We start from the raw sequence: 18,207 nt of genomic DNA on the forward strand, positions 1-18,207 counted from the left end.
ATGTGGTTTTTGTCAGTTTTTCAGTCTTGATTTGTTTTGTGTTTCTGTGATATCATTCTGGAGGAACATTGTATTATTTCTTAATGCATGCATTACTAAATAATAATAAAAGAGGGCTGCGTGTCCTCATATTCTAATCTAATAATCTAATCCTCTCCTATCAGATTCCTTATTCTACAGCTCTTTGCCTTTTTCACCTATCACCTCCCAGCTTCTTACTTCATCCTCACTCCCCCACCCACCTGGTTTCACCTATCACCTTCTAGCCTGTACTCCTTCCCTTCCCCCACCTTCTTATTCAGGCTTCTTCCCCCCTCCCTTTCCAGGCCTGATGAAGGGTCTCGGCCCAAAACAATGACCGTTTATTTATTTCCATCGACGCAGCCTGACCTGCTGGGTTCCTTCAATAGACTCTTTTGTCTCTTTCCAGTGCTATGCTTATCCTTCCCAATTTACAAGTAGCCTCAAGAACTCTTATCCAGAATTCCACGGCAAAACACAAACTGCAGTGGGAACTCAGCGGTCAGGCAGCACTTTGGAACCAGAGGAATGGTCCGAGTTTGAGGTCAGAACCCTGCAGCATTACCAGAAGTAGCTGCAGGCAGGGTTCCTCACGTCAGATCGGATGGGCTGCCAGAAGATGATTGTTATGCATTAATCCTGCACATGTCTACCATGGCCTTTTTCATTTGCTCACCCATTCATCCCATGAAGCAAAGGCAGGCTTTCCCACTGAGATGGCCAATGCATCCTGTCTTTAAAAGGCAAGAATCCTTTGCAGTCACTCAGTTGAAAAGACACAGCAAAAAGACAATGGTCACATTAGGATATTTATAATCTGCTATTTTAAAACTCCTTGAATATTGATCCTGACAGTCTTATGCAGTAATTTTACACACCAGTGAGAACATGCAACTGAAAATGCTGGCTGATAAGATGTGTGATGTTACCCACACTAACTGGATATTCCATATACAAATATACGTGGAAGCTCACATCAACTATTAAGAATAACAATTGAAAATAATCACTCAAAATAAGATCAAGAGACCTGAAGATTTTTTTATAATAGATATATATTAGGAAAGCAAGCAAAATTATAATATAAGATTGAATCATTGAATCTTTGAATCTAGCTCGGGTCAACCCATGCAAAGTTGTGGGGCTGGACAACATACCTGGTCAGGTGCTGAGGGATTGTGGGGCCCAACTAACAGAGGTCTTAATGGACGTCCTTAACATCTGTTTACAACGGTCCACTGTCCCTACAGGCTTCAAGGCAGCCACCATCGTTCTGGTGCCCAGGAGAGTGGCAGTAACTGGCCTAAACAACTACCTGCTCAGTGGCACTGACCTCGACAGTCATGAAGTGCTTTGAGCGTCTGATGGTGGATCGTATAAAATCCCACCTTCCAGCTACATTGGACTTGTCCAGTTTGCATTCAGCTCAAATTAGTCCACTGATGATACCATAGTCTCGGCCCTCCACTCCATCATGTCTCACCTAGAAAATAAAGCTCTAGCTCAGCCTTTAGCACGAACATCTCTCAGAGGCTGATGGGAGGACAGTTCACCCACCAGTTAAGTCAACACTCCTCTCTGTAACTTCATGATGGAAAGACCCCAGTCAGTCTGAGTTAGCAGCAACATCTCAGGTTTCATCGTGTTGAGCACTACCACCCCACTCCTGGGCTGTATGCTCAGCCCACTGCTGTCTAACAACTGCAGTGTCAGAACCCGCTCAAACCACATCATCAAGTTCACTAAAGATGCAGTAGCTGCACTCATCGGCAACAATGATGAGTCGGCAAACAGGTGGCGAAGCTTATTAAATCTTGTGAGAACAACAACATGAGTCCCAACATGGACAAGACAAAAGAGATGATTCTGGCCTTCAGGAAGGCGGAGGTTGACCACTCTCTATTGCTCATCAATGGCTCTGCCATAGAGAGAGTGAAGATCGCAAAGTTCCTTGGTGTGCACATAACGGATGATCTAACCTGGACCCACAACACCTTCTCGCTGGTAAAGAAGGCACAGAAGCATCTCCACTTTCTGACCAGAATGAGGCGTGCAAGGCTCCCTGCCCCCATTCTAAAATCTTTCTACAGCAGCACCATTGGAAGTGTCCTGTCTGACTGCACCTTGTGTGGTAACAGAAGAAGCAAGGAATGGGACCAGAAGACCCTACAGAGGTCAGAAAAAACCCTTTGAGGAAATCATTGGACTCTCCTCCTCACCTATTTGTGACATTTAGCAGGAGTGTAGGGCCTGAAGCATTGTGAGGATCCCTACCACCCATCCCACAATCTCGTTGACCCACTACCGTCAGGAAGGAGGTACAGGAGCATCAGGTCTAGGACAGAAAGACAGGGTAACAGCTTTTTACCCCCCCCCCCCAGCTGTGAGACTGATGAATACCCTGCCACCACTGAGGTCTCATCACGAGGAAAGTGAGCTGCTTGCTGCACTGTTTACTGTTTACCTGTGCTGTCTACTTCACATGCATGTTGAATTACATTTTGTTAAGCTACTTGTGGTAGTGTTTTGCTTTATGCACTGTGTGTGATATATGTATAGTGGGTGCACAGTAGTCCAGAGGAATGTTATTTGGTTTGTTTGTATATATGTACAATCTGGTGAACACTAAACTTGAATTTGAACTTGATGGTATGCAGTGTGCACTTGCCGTTCACCTGGCCATCATTCCGGAAGTCCTTTCGGTCCCACTCTACACCGTGGAAGGAACTCTCACTACAGTTCTGAGGGATCAGGAGGTTTTGGTTACAATGTGCAACAAGGCTGCAAGTCACAGAAAATATCAACAGTGTACAGTAAACATAATCCAAAGAGCAAGGAAAGGCCAAAGAAAGCCACTTCAATTCTCCACTCCACTCCCACTTTAACCTTTCTCTCTGTCACCTCCTGAGCTGCTACAAGGTCCAGCATAAATGTGAGGAAAAACATCTCTTCAATCGGGGCACATTTCAGTCTTCTCAGCTCAACTTACTTTCTCTGTCTTTATCAGAACCGGCCATTTCTGCTCTGAGTTATCCAGCTGTGGCATTGGTTCAGTTTTCCTCATTTCATTAGTGGAGCCTGATATGCTGACCATGTCTCACGGCCCTGCTACTGGCAGCACACAGCACAGACAATAAAGCAGTGTCAATAACTGGACCTCATCCAATCACAGATACTCCCCTTGTCCTATCCATCCCTCCTGCAGCCCTCTCTGCAGCTTTAATTATGCCTTTCATCTCGCCATCAAAGTTTTGATGAATGGTCTCTGACTTGAAATATTAACTGTTTCTCTTTCCACAGATTCTGCTAAACCTGTTCAGTGTTTCAATAGGCACACTTAATAGAAACATAGAAACATAGAAAATAGGTGCAGGAGTAGGCCATTCGGCCCTTCGAGCCTGCACCGCCATTTATTATGATCATGGCTGATCATCCAACTCAGAACCCCGCCCCAGCCTTCCCTCCATGCCCCCTGACCCCCGTAGCCACAAGGGCCATATCTAACTCCCTCTTAAATATAGCCCATGAACTGGCCTCAACTGTTTCCTGTGGCAGAGAATTCCACAGATTCACCAATCTCTGTGTGAAGAAGTTTTTCCTAATCTCGGTCCTAAAAGGCTTCCCCTCTATCCTCAAACTGTGGCCCCTCGTTCTGGATTTCCCCAACATCGGGAACAATCTTCCTGCATCTAGCCTGTCCAATCCCTTTAGGATCTTATACATTTCAATCAGATCCCCCCTCAATCTTCTAAATTCCAACGAGTACAAGCCCAGTTCATCCAGTCTTTCTTCATATGAAAGTCCTGCCATCCCAGGAATCAATCTGGTGAACCTTCTTTGTACTGCCTCTATGGCAAGGATGTCTTTCCTCAGATTAGGGGACCAAAACTGCACACAATACTCCAGGTGTGGTCTCTCCAAGGCCTTGTACAACTGCAGTAGTACCTCCCTGCTCCTGCACTTGAATCCTCTTGCTATAAATGCCAGCATACCATTCGCCTTTTTCACCGCCTGCTGTACCTGCATGCCCACTTTCAATGACTGGTGTATAATGACACCCAGGTCTCGTTGCACCTCCCCTTTTCCTAATGGGCCACCATTCAGATAATAATCTGTTTTCCTATTTTTGCCACCAAAGTGGATAACTTCACATTTATCCACATTAAATTGCATCTGCCATGAATTTGCCCACTCACCCAACCTATCCAAGTCACCCTGCATCCTCTTAGCATCCTCCTCACAGCTAACACTGCCACCCAGCTTCGTGTCATCTGCAAGCTTGGAGATGCTGCATTTAATTCCCTCATCCAAGTCATTAATATATATTGTAAACAACTGGGGTCCCAGCACTGAGCCTTGCGGTACCCCACTAGTCACCGCCTGCCATTCTGAAAAGGTCCCGTTTATTCCCACTCTTTGCTTCCTGTCTGCTAACCAACTCTCCACCCACACCAATACCTTACCCCCAATACCGTGTGCTTTAAGTTTGCACACTAATCTCCTGTGTGGGACCTTGTCAAAAGCCTTCTGAAAATCCAAACATACCACATCCACTGGTTCTCCCCTATCCACTCTACTAGTTACATCCTCAAAAAATTCTATGAGATGACAGAGAAATGCATACAATATACATCCTGAAATTCTATTTCTTCGCAGACATCCACGAAAACAGAGGAGTGCCCCAAAGAATGAATGACAGTTAAATGTTAGAACCCCAAAGTCCCCCCAACTCCCCCTCCCACGCATAAGCAGCAGCAAAGCGGTAACACCCCCGCCAACCAGCAAAAAAGCTTCTGTACCCTCCACCGAGCACTCAAGTGTGCAGCAAATCATCAATAAAGACACAGACTTGCAGTACCCCAAAGACTACTCGTTCACCTGGTACTCAACATACCACAGGCTTTCTTTCTCCCCAACATTTTCAATAATTATTTTAGATAATTTCAGGTTGCTCATAATTCAGCTTCTGTGGCTTTCATTGAGCAAGGAAAGTACTAATTTGATGTCTTGAGTTAAAAGGGTGATGATGGAGGCTTCATTTCTGATATAGAGGGCAGACATGCCGGTCACAACAGTTGGGGAAGGGCCACAGTATGTAGGAGAATATAGGGCTTGACTGCAAACAGGAACTGAGAGGAATCTTGGGAGCAACAAAATCTGCACAGAGTAGAGAAGCCCGCACTGTGTGACTCTGGTACCTGCACAAAAAAAATAGTTGCAACTATATTCTGCAACTAAGGCTACATCCACACTAGACCGGATAAATCCGTAACCAAAGCTTTTTCTCTTCATTTTGACCCTCCATCCACACTAAAACAGCATTTTCCTCCCCCAAAAACGGAGATTTTCAGAAACGTTCTCCAGAGTGAATAAATCTGGAAACGCCTAATATCTGGCGTAGTGCATACAGGGTAACCAGCTATTTATAAAACCGCTGTCATGACGTGCTGGAACAAACGATGGTGGCAGTGCGGCATTTCGTTGTTTTCTTGAACGCAACCTCCAACACCACAACAATATCTGACGATAGGTGTGTAACAGCCTAATGTAACATTGTATGGAAATACAAGGTAACACTGATGCAGACATGTTTTATACATTTAACAAGGTGCTTTATTAATGTATTGTTTGTGCAAACGTTCAATAGATGCAATTGTCACTTTTGCCCAGTAACTCGTTTTACTGCACATGTTAAATACAGCAAAATAATACAAAGACATGGCAAAAGGCAAACAAATGAGATAACAGCAAATTTCACTTTTGCCCAGTAACAAGCCTTATTGCATTTAGTTGTAGTTGTCGGCCCTTTCATCGGTGAAGAGACTATGACTGTGGGAAATGTTTCCGGACAAACGCGCACTAAGTTTTTCGTTTGGCAGTTTCCTTTTAAGTTTTTCTAGTCTGTAACTGGACAAATGTGCACCAAGTATACAGTTTCCTCTTCGCTTGTTTTCTGTGTGTCCTGCGCATGCCCAGTAGGAGGCGATTCGCCCAAATATCTGTTTTAATGTGGACAGAGGTATTTTTAAAAACGCCTAGTGTGGACGCCTCATGTTTTTACGCGAAACCGGCGTTTTCAAAATTATCCGGTCTAGTGTGGATGTAGCCTAAGTCTGCCATTTTCCAGACCTTGTTCCAGAGGAACAAAGGAAAATTCTGACTCTATAATAGTATATCGGCTCCTTAAGGACAGCACTCGCACACCATTCCACTTTCAGTGTAACTACCAGTCTAGTCACAAGAACTATAGTCATGGTTGTTTCTTAGTTGTATGCAATTTATTGAGATCTTACTAACTTTTTTAACATTGTTGTTAAACTTCTTACTAGTTCGTAACACTCTTGCTATTGTCCTTTAAAGCACATCATTCTAAAATATTTCATTGTTGTAGCGCCTCGAGCTTTGCTTGTCCATAATCTGCCCTGATGGTGTACAATACATACTTTAATTTGAAAGTAAGGGATACATCTAAAATGTTGTTTAACATTTTTAAGTAATATGCAAATTTAACATTTTCACATTCTTACCTTGCTGATTTTATTTTCAGTTATAAATCTTTTTCAACATATTGGACACGAGTCAAGATTGCCAACTGATGTACCATCATCCCTGTTCTCTTCTGCTCAGCCTCTCTTCATTGAAATCTGCCAAGAAAAATCGCCATACGTTAGATTTCCCGATGACCTTTAGGACAGCTGGAATCATTGAATGGCATCTCCTCCGATACTAAGGTATTGGAGGCCTTTGTTGATTGCTCTTTAGAACCATGGAAGGACAATTGAAAGACAAGTAAATCCTGACTTGTGAACTATTGCTCATTGTGGGATCTTCCTTGTCCTTGAGCAGCTCTCTACACTTTGAATGAATTAGAGACTGAAAAATATAGTGGAAACGGTATTATTTTATTAAGATGCATAGTGCATCTTGATGCGGAGGTTTAAACATCTCCCACTCTGATCATGGATGCGTGCCATGGGTTCTATCTTGTCGTTGCCTCCGTATCATTAAGGACAAGCAAGTGTTTAACAACCGGCCATCTCTGCTTTTGTCCCAATTATGTTCAGTCATCAGCATCTCTGCTAAACTTGCAAAACATTCACCTCACGTGACTAAGACACACAAAATGCTGGAGGAACTCAGCAGGTCAGGCAGCATCTCTGGATAAGCTTTTATTTCGATCTTACATGACTCTCTGTTTAAATGAAGCTCTCACGCTTTCTAATTTTCTCTATTCAACCTCTTACCAAAATTTGTTGCAGCTTCTCCTGCCCCAACCTATCTGGTTCAACAGTAACTATAACTAGGGCTGATTCTAAATCAAACTCAAAGAGAAGGAACTATGAACATGTTACTTTTATTTACACATAACTAAACTTTGTGAACTTTCTCCCCCCCCCCCGACATACCCTCAAGTTTCATAGCATCAGTTTCCCTGAGGGATTCTAAACACAGGCAGTGAACTTGACCAGTTGGTATGAATTATGTCATATAATCAAATGGGTTCAGGATTATCATAATAACTTTATCTGAAGTAATTTTGTTTGCAGGAATTTAATTGGTAAGAAAAATAATAGTAAGGAGAATGATTTTGTCTAATATAAAGAAAGCCACCAATGTCAAAAGAGAACGTAATAACTAAAAACTTAATTGATGAAAAAGGAAAAAAAAATGGCTGGTGATTCAGTGATCATGATGTAAATGGCACACTGACTGCACAGTAAGATAAATTTCATTTTAATAATATGCTTTCACTTGTTAATCCATTAGTGAGTCTGTTCCAATGATGCTTGGAGTTCTGCCAGTACAAACAGTTTCCCTGTTCCTGGTTATAGAAGGAATGAATTAATGTCTGAGCAAATGTTTCCCTTAACCAAAATCTCAATCAGCATTGTGTCCATTATGAAACATATAACTGACAAGAGAATAATTTGCAGAAGTTTTAATCGTTTCACTTTATTGAAATTAGGGCGATGCCTGAGACATGCAAAAGTTGCTGACAATTATCAAAGCCAGTGAATTGTGACTTTTATATTGCTGCTAATCCGAATTTCTACCAAATCAACACACACAGCTGGTAGAACCAATTATTTCAAACTAGTGAAAAGAAAACTATATACTTTATATAATTAAGTACATGCCTACATTTGAGATCTGCCTTATTTCATCCTTGAGATTTCAACACCAACTTTACCAGGCCCTAGCCTAATTGAAATCGACTAAATCTGACAAGGTAATATATTTCCAAAGTCAAATTTATAGCATGCACAGTTGTTTCAATGAAATGTCCATCAGGACTGGGGCAGAGACAAAATATATCTGGTACAAATAAATAAGGAGAATTCTGAAATGCTTAAGAAGCTATTTAGGAAGGGTGATGTTACTGTTACTGTGTTCCTCAATCCACCTCCTTGTGGAGTTTCATTTTGCCATTGTGGCTTTTAATTCATCTGCCTGTTTGTTCCTACCCTGTAAGTGAGCTGCTTGGTTCATTTGATTGATGCCAGAGAAAATGGCCAATTCAGAGTAACACCAAAGAAAAGAGCGTGGGTCTGAGGATCCTTGAATTTCAGAACCAGAATCAGAATCTGGTTTATTATCACTGGCACGTGACGTGAAATTTGTTAACTTAGCAGCAACAGCTCAATGCAATACATAATCTAGCAGAGAGAAAAAAAATAAAATAATAATAATAATAAGTAAATCAATTACATATATTGAGTAGGTTTGATAAACCTACATGTTAGATAAACCTTTCTGGATGAATGGTTGAGCCATCACAGTAGGTTATTTTACGTTCATGAGAGGAATCAGGGAAGGTTTCCACCTTTTATTCTTCCCCCTAATACCAACGACACAACATTATTCAACAAAGGAGTTTCATCACTTGAGTGTGACCTTTTCGATGGTTTGACAACATATAATAATGTTGTGCATGCGCAGTCTGGAGAATATCTGTGTATATATCAAAGGGATTTTAAAAACGCAAACATGAGGAAACCTGCAGATGCTGGAATTTCAAGCAACACACATAAAAGTTGCTGGTGAACACAGCAGGCCAGGCAGCATCTCTAGGAAGAGGTACAGTCGACGTCCTTCTTTCAGGACTAACTGAAAGAAGAGCTGTAAGAGATTTGAAAGTGTGAGGGGGAGGGGTGATCCAAAATGATAGGAGAAGACAGGAGGGGGAGGGATGGAGCCAAGAGCTGGACAGGTGATAGGCAAAAGGGATATGAGAGGATCATGGGACAGGAGGCCCAGGGAGAAAGAAAAGGGGAAGGAGAGGAAAAAGCCCAGAGGATGGGCAAGGGGTATAGTGAGGGGGACAGAGGGAGAAAAAGGAGAGAGAGAAAAAGAATGTGTGTATATAAATAAATAACGGATGGGGTACGACAGGGAGGTGGGGCATTAGCGGAAATTTGAGAAGTCAATGTTCATGCCATCAGGTTGGAGGCTACCCAGACGGAATATAAGGTGTTGTTCCTCCAACCTGAGTGTGGCTTCATCTTGACAGTAGAGGAGGCCATGGATCAGAATGGGAATGGGATGTGGAATTAAAATGTGTGGCCACTGGGAGATCCTGCTTTCTCTGGCAGACAGAGCCAGACAGCTAGCAAAGGGATTGTTAATTTGAAGGCAATGCTCTCATTCATTGTGCAAAGATTTGCCAGCTACTGAGTAGTTTGCAGCCATTTCAACCCATTCGAACTTACAAACCTTCCCACCCACCACCCTCCCCCATCCTCTGCCTGCCCCAATCTACTTGCTACTTATTCACCAAGAACTTGTTTCCCTCATCTCTATTTTCAACTCCGAGGGAGAGTGATATTAAAATGTTTTTTTTTAATCTTTTAGATCCTAATTGACCCATTATGTGTTCCCACCAATCACACTGCTTTTTGGAATAATGTAATATGATGTTAATGTTACTTTTTAGTAAACTGAAGCAAATCAACGCTTCTGACTGTCTAAATATGCGCAGAATAATGGATGTGTCGTGTGCTGATTCCACTTCAACCATATAGCTGTGGTTTCCAGTTGCACATCAGTGCCAGAAGTAGTCTGCTGGTATATTAATGAAATTGTCAATGTAGATGCAAGGAAAAGGAGTAAAGGAGAGAAGGAGAGAGAAAGAGGTTATTGAAGAAGAGAGATGCTATAGAGAAGAAACAACAGGGATCATATAAACAGATTAAAGGAGAAAAATATATGTTCAGGGCCAATAATGAGATCAGTCCAACGGACTAGAAAGGTATGAAGAATTCACCATCAATAACACTACAAGGCAGTTTGCTCCCACAGTCCAAAGACTGTTGGTGGGTTAATTGGCCATTGTAAATTGTCCCGTGATTAGGCTAGGATTAAATTAGGAGGTTGCTGGGCAGCTCGGTCAGAGGATAAAATCTCAATAAATGCTGTGCTGTATCTCAATCAATAAATAAATAGACATTTGCTTGTAGTATCTTAAACATTTCTGGGTGGCATGCAATAGCTGTGATATTTTCAATGCATTTTGCTCCTGGGCTAAAGTGAGCGAGTCAAAGAAAAACACTAATAAATCAGAACTGAAAAGTTTATAAAAATACAAGTTAAAGGTAAGAAAAATAACTGTCTAATTAATTGCAAATGGCAAGGTATTAATCACCTACTAAAACAATCAATCCTGAATCACCAATAAAGAGATATCAATAATAGCAAGGTGAATAAATAAATCCTATTTTGAAACATCCCCATTCACCTCTTTTAGTTCATGAAGTATCTACCATACATCCTAAGATTTTAAACACTTCTTAAAGATTAAAAATTCTAACATGATTAAATTTTCCATTGTTTTACATCGGTTAAAATCTTATTATGCTCCCAAGGTATCTGTTTCAACATCTATATTCATGGATTCCTACCACGGTCAGTTTAGTGGGCTAACAAGCATCAGAGAGATTTTCCATATTCATTGGTGTACTTTCTCTCATCATTTGAGGAACTTTCAGTTCCATTCTTTTTTCAAAAGATTTCAAAACAAGTTATCTACACTTTTATTTCATGCATAATTCTCATTTATAACTTTAATAACTATTTCTTGATAGCCTCTCCTACTGTTAATTAAATCAAAAGCAAACAAGATAATTTCCACAGGACATTCCCAAGCCTACTGTCCTTGCTTTTGACTTTAGGTGCCAGGATCTTGCGGTTCACATGACTGAAACATCCTGCTATCCCCTCCACCCTGTCAGCTAGAGAACCAACTAATTTCCGAAACTTCTCAAAGTCATCACCATTCCAAACATCAGATACAGGTGCTGCTGAAACCAGCCACCCAAAATATTGCCAGATTCCATAAACTCCATTCTAAGAGGGTCCCAGGATTCAGTAATTCCTCGTGCTGCTAGACAAGAGGGCCTCTCTCCTAGCCCAGGACAAGCAAATCCTTTCCAGGCATGGCAAGATCCCAGCCCACCACCAATGGTAATGAACTAACATCCATTAATACTGCCAAAACTCAATGACGAAACTTCCAATGACACAGTGAACACTTCCAATATGAAGTGTTCACTGCCTATGAGTCATGTGGATTTTTATGCTATGTTAATAAATTGCTGTGTCCTTTGTTTTTGGGCATTGTTTCTTCTGTAAATAAGTACAATTAAATAACTTCAGACTGGTGCTATTATGCAGTTATTTCAATCCTTTTGATGAGATTGGCTAACATGCTGACAAAGCACTTTTAGACCACAAGACATAGCAACAGAATCAGGCCATTTGGCCCATCGAGTCTGCTCCACCATTTCATCATGGCTGATCCATTATTCCTCTCAGCCCAGTCTCCTGCCTTCTCCCCATATCCCATCATGCCCTGTCCAATCAAGAATCTATCAACCTCTGCCTTAAATATACATAAAGATTAACTGCCTGTGGCAACTAATTCCGCAGATTCACCATCGTCTGGCTAAATTCCTCTTCATCTCCGTTCTAAAAGGACGCACCTGTATTCTGAGGCTGTACCCACTGGTCTTAGACTCTCACACCATTTAGTCACTATACTTAAGACAACGTCATTAATTGTCAAACCTGTGGGTGCTACTTTGTAATGAATGCACAATAAAAAAAGCAGGTTTAAGTGAGAGATTTGAAAATCAAAATATTTTCCAAAACTAAAAATCTGATGCAAAGCTGAAAATGATGGAATTGCTCAGCAGACAGCATTCACCACTGTTTTGAGGAAGGATCTACAACCCGAGTTACTAACTCTGTTGCTCTGACAATCGGCACTGCCTAACCTGACAAGTGTTTCCGGAATTTTCTGGTTTTGTTCTTTGGGAAATGGATTTGCTTATGGACATTACTAGCTAAACAAGAACACAAATAAAAGTGTTGCATAAATTCCCTCAAAGATAATGCATGAGGTTGTAAGCTTTTTTTTACTTCTAGTCAAAATAGAGCTCGCTTCGGGATATATCTAGAAATATTTAAAAGTTGGAATATTCATATATTTGTGATTTCACTATAGATAATATCTTAGAATATTGACAGCTCATTCTGCCAGTTATCAGCACATCTAGTTTTCCATTTTGTCAAACCTCAACTGAAAAGTGTCGACAAGAGAACTACACGCTGGCTCTTGTCACATATTACTCCACCTTCCCTGAGCTTTCCAACAGGATTTCTCTCTCCTTTATGGCCTTCATTCAGAAATTCAGCCGAAGCTACTTTTCTTTAAAAGAAACCCTGGTCCTTTAACTGGTAACAAAGACAACACAGGGAAAAATAACAGCAACAAAATGCCTATTTAATGATTTTCTAGCTAGTTACTGTAGCCTAGTGGTAGAGAAGGGCTAAGAGTGTGATTGCTGGAAATGTACTGCGAATTATTTATTATATTCTCAATCAGTGTTGACTATCTTAAATGCTCCATAAACATGTAAGTAATCAGTCATCTTCCATTATTTATCCTATCTATATGTGGAATTGTTCATAAAGAGTGCATTTCATTACACCAGAGTAGTTTCATATTCAACCTCTTCCGGAAGAACTCCTAAAGCAATCCTCACCCCAGCCTTTAAACTCTTTAATCTTAGTTGGATCCAGCTAAGTGATTAAAAAATGAGTAGTTTACTCTTACCAAGTCAATATCATGTATTGCAATGAATGGCAAAAATAAGTTACAAAAAGTAATAATAAAGAGACATTACAGGGAATCAGAATCCATTGAGGTTCCACAGTCAGTGGGACTAACTCTCACAAGAAATGTATCGCCATTTCCTGTAAATGAACAGGAAAATTAGACCAAGTAATTCCTTGTGAGTTTTGCCTCCAGAGAGATGCATGAGAATGCAGAATCAGTTCTTTAACATACTGGCTTTACTATCTATATCCATTTCTTATGCAATGTTTTACTTTTGAGATGACCCACTTTTAAAGTGTTTTATACAATCTTAGTAAACTTTGGAAAACAGATTGATGAAATCAGTTTACAACCATTCACTGCATCCAATCCACACTTCTCCTGGGAATATATCAAAGGGAGAGGGAGAAGGAGCAAAGGGGAGAGAGAGAGAGAAGAGGATTCTGGAGGGCAAACATCATTCTTCATCTAAATAATGTAGGAAATGATATTTGGAGGCTCCCTTCAGAAAGAAACTGTTGTGACTTTTATCAGTGATACATAAGTTGTCTTCTGATAACCAATAAATAGATGACATATCCGGGGAAATAAGTTTCCACATGTTTGAAGTTAAATAAGATGAAACTTGTTTCTTAATTCTTCTTTTACGGTGCATGGCAAGAACACACTTTTCTTAGGATATTGCATTTAAGAATATATAATGATTTCAAGAGATTTTATTTTGAGTCTATTTACAAACTTGACCAACAGTATACAGCCTTTCTGAAGTTTATTAATTGAACGTATGCAACAGATTTGCTCTTGAGTTCCAATTACAAGCACACCACCTTCAGTCACTTTAAGCTGATTACACATGGGAAAGTTGAACCATGGTCCCGCCGTCTAAATTCAGATTCTTAGCATCAGCTGATGAGTTTGGCACTCAGGAAGTGCTTACCAGCCTTACTTACAAGACTTCAGTGGACCTAAGACAGGACATTTTTAAATTTCAAGCTATTTTGTATTTTAAAAAATAAAAATCCTCCTGTCAGTGATTTGATGAATTGATGGTAGACTACTTCTAAATGGGTTTATTCTGAGATTTTTGGTTTCCATTCATTTATTTTCAGAAGAAACTGGTTTTACAAGCAGGAAAAGCCAATTTTCTTAGTGAATATCTAGATATTCTAAATGTTTTATAAGTTATAGACAGTGGTGCACATTGTAACTGTAAATTGCAACTCACTTTAATCTCCTCGATTGTCAGTGAAATTTTAGTAACAGCATAAACATGAGGGTACTCAAAAGCTACCAGTCAATGAGAAACAACACCACCAAATGCATAACTCCTACAGCAAGTATTATTGTGCAGATAAACTTCATTATATTTTGAAAAGCTTGTAATTTCTATCTCTATTACGAACAAATTACCATGTTAAATACAAATGCAGTGAAAAGCTTTTTAAGGATTGGTTACCCTTTTCTTAGATTAGTCATTGCTGTTTGCCCATGTTTTGCCTGGTAGATTTTGAACATCATGATTGATAGCTTTTAGATAATATTTACTAATTGCTGGCTGGTGTATAGCCCAAATGTTCATCTGTTAATTGCTGCTCTTTTCGGCATGTGATTTTTTACACCATGCAGAGCCAACTGTGGTACTAAATCTTACGTACAGAAAATCATCAGACCTTGAGAGTGATAGGGGAGGGGGAATTATTCAAAATACTTCACAGTTAAATCCTAGACCACAGGAACTGCAGTGAGGTTCAGCATTTCATGAAAATTACCCTTCCTTGCATTAACCTTATCTACACTTCTCACTGCCTCAGCAAAGCAACCAATATAATCAAAGACCCCAGGTCTCTCTTCTCCCTTCTCCCTCTTCCTATTGGGTGGAAGATACAAAAGCCCAGAAGCATGTGCCACCAGGGTCAAGGCAGCTTTTAACCCACTGTTATAAAACTACTGAACTGACCTCTTGTATAATAGACTCGTGAACTCAAAACCTACTTCATCATGGCCTTTCATACTATTGTCTACCTGCACTGCACTTTCTCTCTGTAACTATGATGCTATATTCTGCATTCTGGTTTTGTTTTCCCTTCTACTGCCTTGATATAATGAAATAAATTCGATGGATGACAAGCAAAACAAAATTTTTCATTGCTCCTCAGTACATGGGACAATAATAAACCAATGTGCCAATTCGCTAATTTATCAAATCCAGCACGAAAAAATGTATCAGTTCAGAGAAGACTCTTAAATGTAAAGTGGTAATGAGTGGAAGGATTTGAAATGAACACTTTGGAGGGCAAAGGTATATTGTCTAAAGGTTCTGTCAGCTGATGAATCCAAAGGAAAGGCAGTGACCCAAAGGGTTTGGCACCAACAGCATTGGAGGAGTTGTCAATCAGCATTGAACTCACTTCCTCAAGTACTCCAGCTCTGGATTTTTCCATTGGCGTTTACTCACGGAGCCTTCCCCGTGAGTGAGTGTAGCCGCAAGGCAGCCAAGGTTTGATATCACAGTTTTCCTTCTCCTAGAAGAGCAGCCAACCACAGCTGACAAGCCCCATCTGCCCGAAGCGACTGGTTTTAAGGAGCCTGTAACCTGCCTTTGCCCCTTCTCCCACCAAAAAAAGTAGTTCAGCGGGGCTTATTAACTAAGCCACATGTGAAGGGCAGGAGCTGGATTTAGTTGTCAGAGGCTATTTGAGATGCTCACCTATGGGAGTATTTAATAGGTAGTGGAAGCTTGTCCCTGCTACCTACACCCCTCCGGTTATGACAACTTCGAGAACCACCACAATATAGACTTACACTGAAATATTTTTACTGTACAGTAAAAGGAAGATTTCTATACAATGGGCCTTTGACCCAGAGACACAGTGAGTAAACAAGCATGTCACTCTTACATTTTTGGAAGGATAGAAAAGCAAGAAATTGGAGACACAGACCATTCCTGCCAGTTTCATTTTGTTTTTGATAACCCAGGAAAACTAACATTAACACTAACATTAAAGTTTTAATATGCAGGATAAAAAGCATCAAAATTATGACTCAGTTAAACTCTCTGTACATTTTGCTGACACCCTTAGTAGCATTCATACCAAAACACTAAACTTAGCTCAAAGAAGTACTCTTTCGTGTCCCCCGTGAGCTCTGCTCCAGACAAGCTAAGTAATCAACCAATCTTATACATTTAATATTAGCATCTAAAATTACTAGATATGATAATATTCTACACTGAATATGCCAACTTATTGATTACTGGTAAGGTGTGCCAGTATTTCACCACCAATCATCAGTTATACTGTCTTTTAACACAAAGAAACATTTTTAAGGGGCTGAAAAGGATTATAAAAAGTGGACGGTGCGGCCCTGAGTATATCTGAAAAAAAAGATGAGAGTTTTTTTAATCTGAGGTGTTACCATAGCAGGAACTTTTCAAAGTAATATAGGTCGGCAAGCAAAGAAATGATGAATGAACTGAACATGGCGTGGGTTAGGCTGTGGTCAGCAGAGTGTTGAATGTGCTCACATCGATGCAGGGAGAAAGACTGGAGACCAGCCAGAGGAGGGTTAGATTTGTTGTCCAACAGTTAAAGGGTTTGGATGAGTTTACTTCACCACAAAAATCTGTGTAAAATTAGCTACTGCTTCACAGAAAATAAATGAATCTGGAAATTTTAAATTGATAGGAATATTAAATAATATAAAACACCCAAAATAATATGTCAATCCCATATCCTAGCAATTTCAATTTATGCTGGAATCATGGAAAATGAGTCAAACATTAGGATTTGCATCCAGATTTCTGATAAAGAACATGGTAAATAACTGGCAATTTCCAGAATTCCAATTTAGGCCATCAATAACTTCACAACTATTGTCATAAAATCAATTAGGATAATTAAGATATACATTTACCTCCCAGTCATTTTACTCACATCAAAGGAAGCAAATCCTCCCTATAATAATCTGAGACTCCTGATAGTCTTCCCATGAAATCATTGATTGAGAAAATGTATAATAATATCCACTGCATTTAACTGCATTACTAACTTTAATTAATTGTATTGACGTAAGTCACAAGCTGATATGGAATTATTAATCAATTTTAACTTGATTCAATGCCTATATGATCTCCATTCAGCTTTGGTTCTTAGGATGATAAAATATAAAAAAGAAATTAAAGCACGTCATCTTTCTATGCTTGAAGAGCAATCAAAATTTGAAGTCACTACTTAAAAGACCAATCATTCTGGGTCACAATTTTCCTCTGATTAAAATTTTTCCTAAATATCTTTTATGCTTGGCTCCCCATCTCTGAAATCTCCTCCAGGCCGACAACTCTGTGATAAATCTATGGACCCCCAATTCTGACCTATTCCTTCCCTTCAATTTAAATTGTCCTACAATGAACAGATATGCTTTCAGATGCCTATGACAAGAACTCTGGAATTCCCTCCCTATATCTTTGTACTTTCCCCCTCTTTGGCCAAGCTTTTGCCAATCTGTCCAAGTATCCCTGCATGTGGCTAGATCTCAAATTGTGCCCAACAATATTCCTGTAACGTGGCCTCTACTTACCAAGAAGTTCACTGCCGGTGTGATTACTGCTGTTTATATCACCCCACCCCTCGGTACCAGAGCTGGTGAAATACTGCTGGAGATCTATGGCGCCATCTGCTGCCCCGATGGTGTCTTCATTGCTGATGATGACTTCAATCATGACAACTTAAAAACAGTCCTGCCAAAGTTCTACCAGGAAGTCAACTTCGCAAGTATTACAGCTGGTTCATACCAATGTTCATAGAGCCTACAAGCCTGCCCCATCCCCGCATCACCTTGGATACTCAGGCCACCTATCTATTTTGCGAATCTCTGCACACAGACCACTGGTCAAACAAGTCAAACCAGTTCACAGGGAGATCAGAACCTGGCCACAAGGTGCCACCTCAGTGCTGTTGAACTGCTGCAAAAGCACAGACTAGAGCATATCCAGGAAGATGGCTACCAACAAACATAGATGAAAACGTACAATCGGTGACTGGCTACATTGGAAAGTGCATTGAGAACGTAAC

The 18,207-nt window shown here is 40.3% G+C and overlaps 1 protein-coding gene across 4 annotated transcripts in view; it reads right to left on the reverse strand.

The window, feature by feature from the left end:
• The window catches only part of LOC140210861 (chemokine-like protein TAFA-4), a 362,929-nt gene that overhangs the window by 338,200 nt on the left and 6,522 nt on the right, over positions 1-18,207 (reverse strand). For all 4 annotated transcript variants that reach the window (XM_072280121.1, XM_072280123.1, XM_072280124.1 and 1 more), the window contains exon 2: positions 6,549-6,665. The gene's annotated coding sequence lies outside the window, so the exon portion shown is untranslated. The remainder of the gene's footprint in view (positions 1-6,548; positions 6,666-18,207) is intronic.

Source organism: Mobula birostris, chromosome 16, assembly GCF_030028105.1.
Source record: "Mobula birostris isolate sMobBir1 chromosome 16, sMobBir1.hap1, whole genome shotgun sequence".
In the NCBI taxonomy this organism is placed as follows: Eukaryota; Metazoa; Chordata; class Chondrichthyes; order Myliobatiformes; family Myliobatidae; genus Mobula; species Mobula birostris.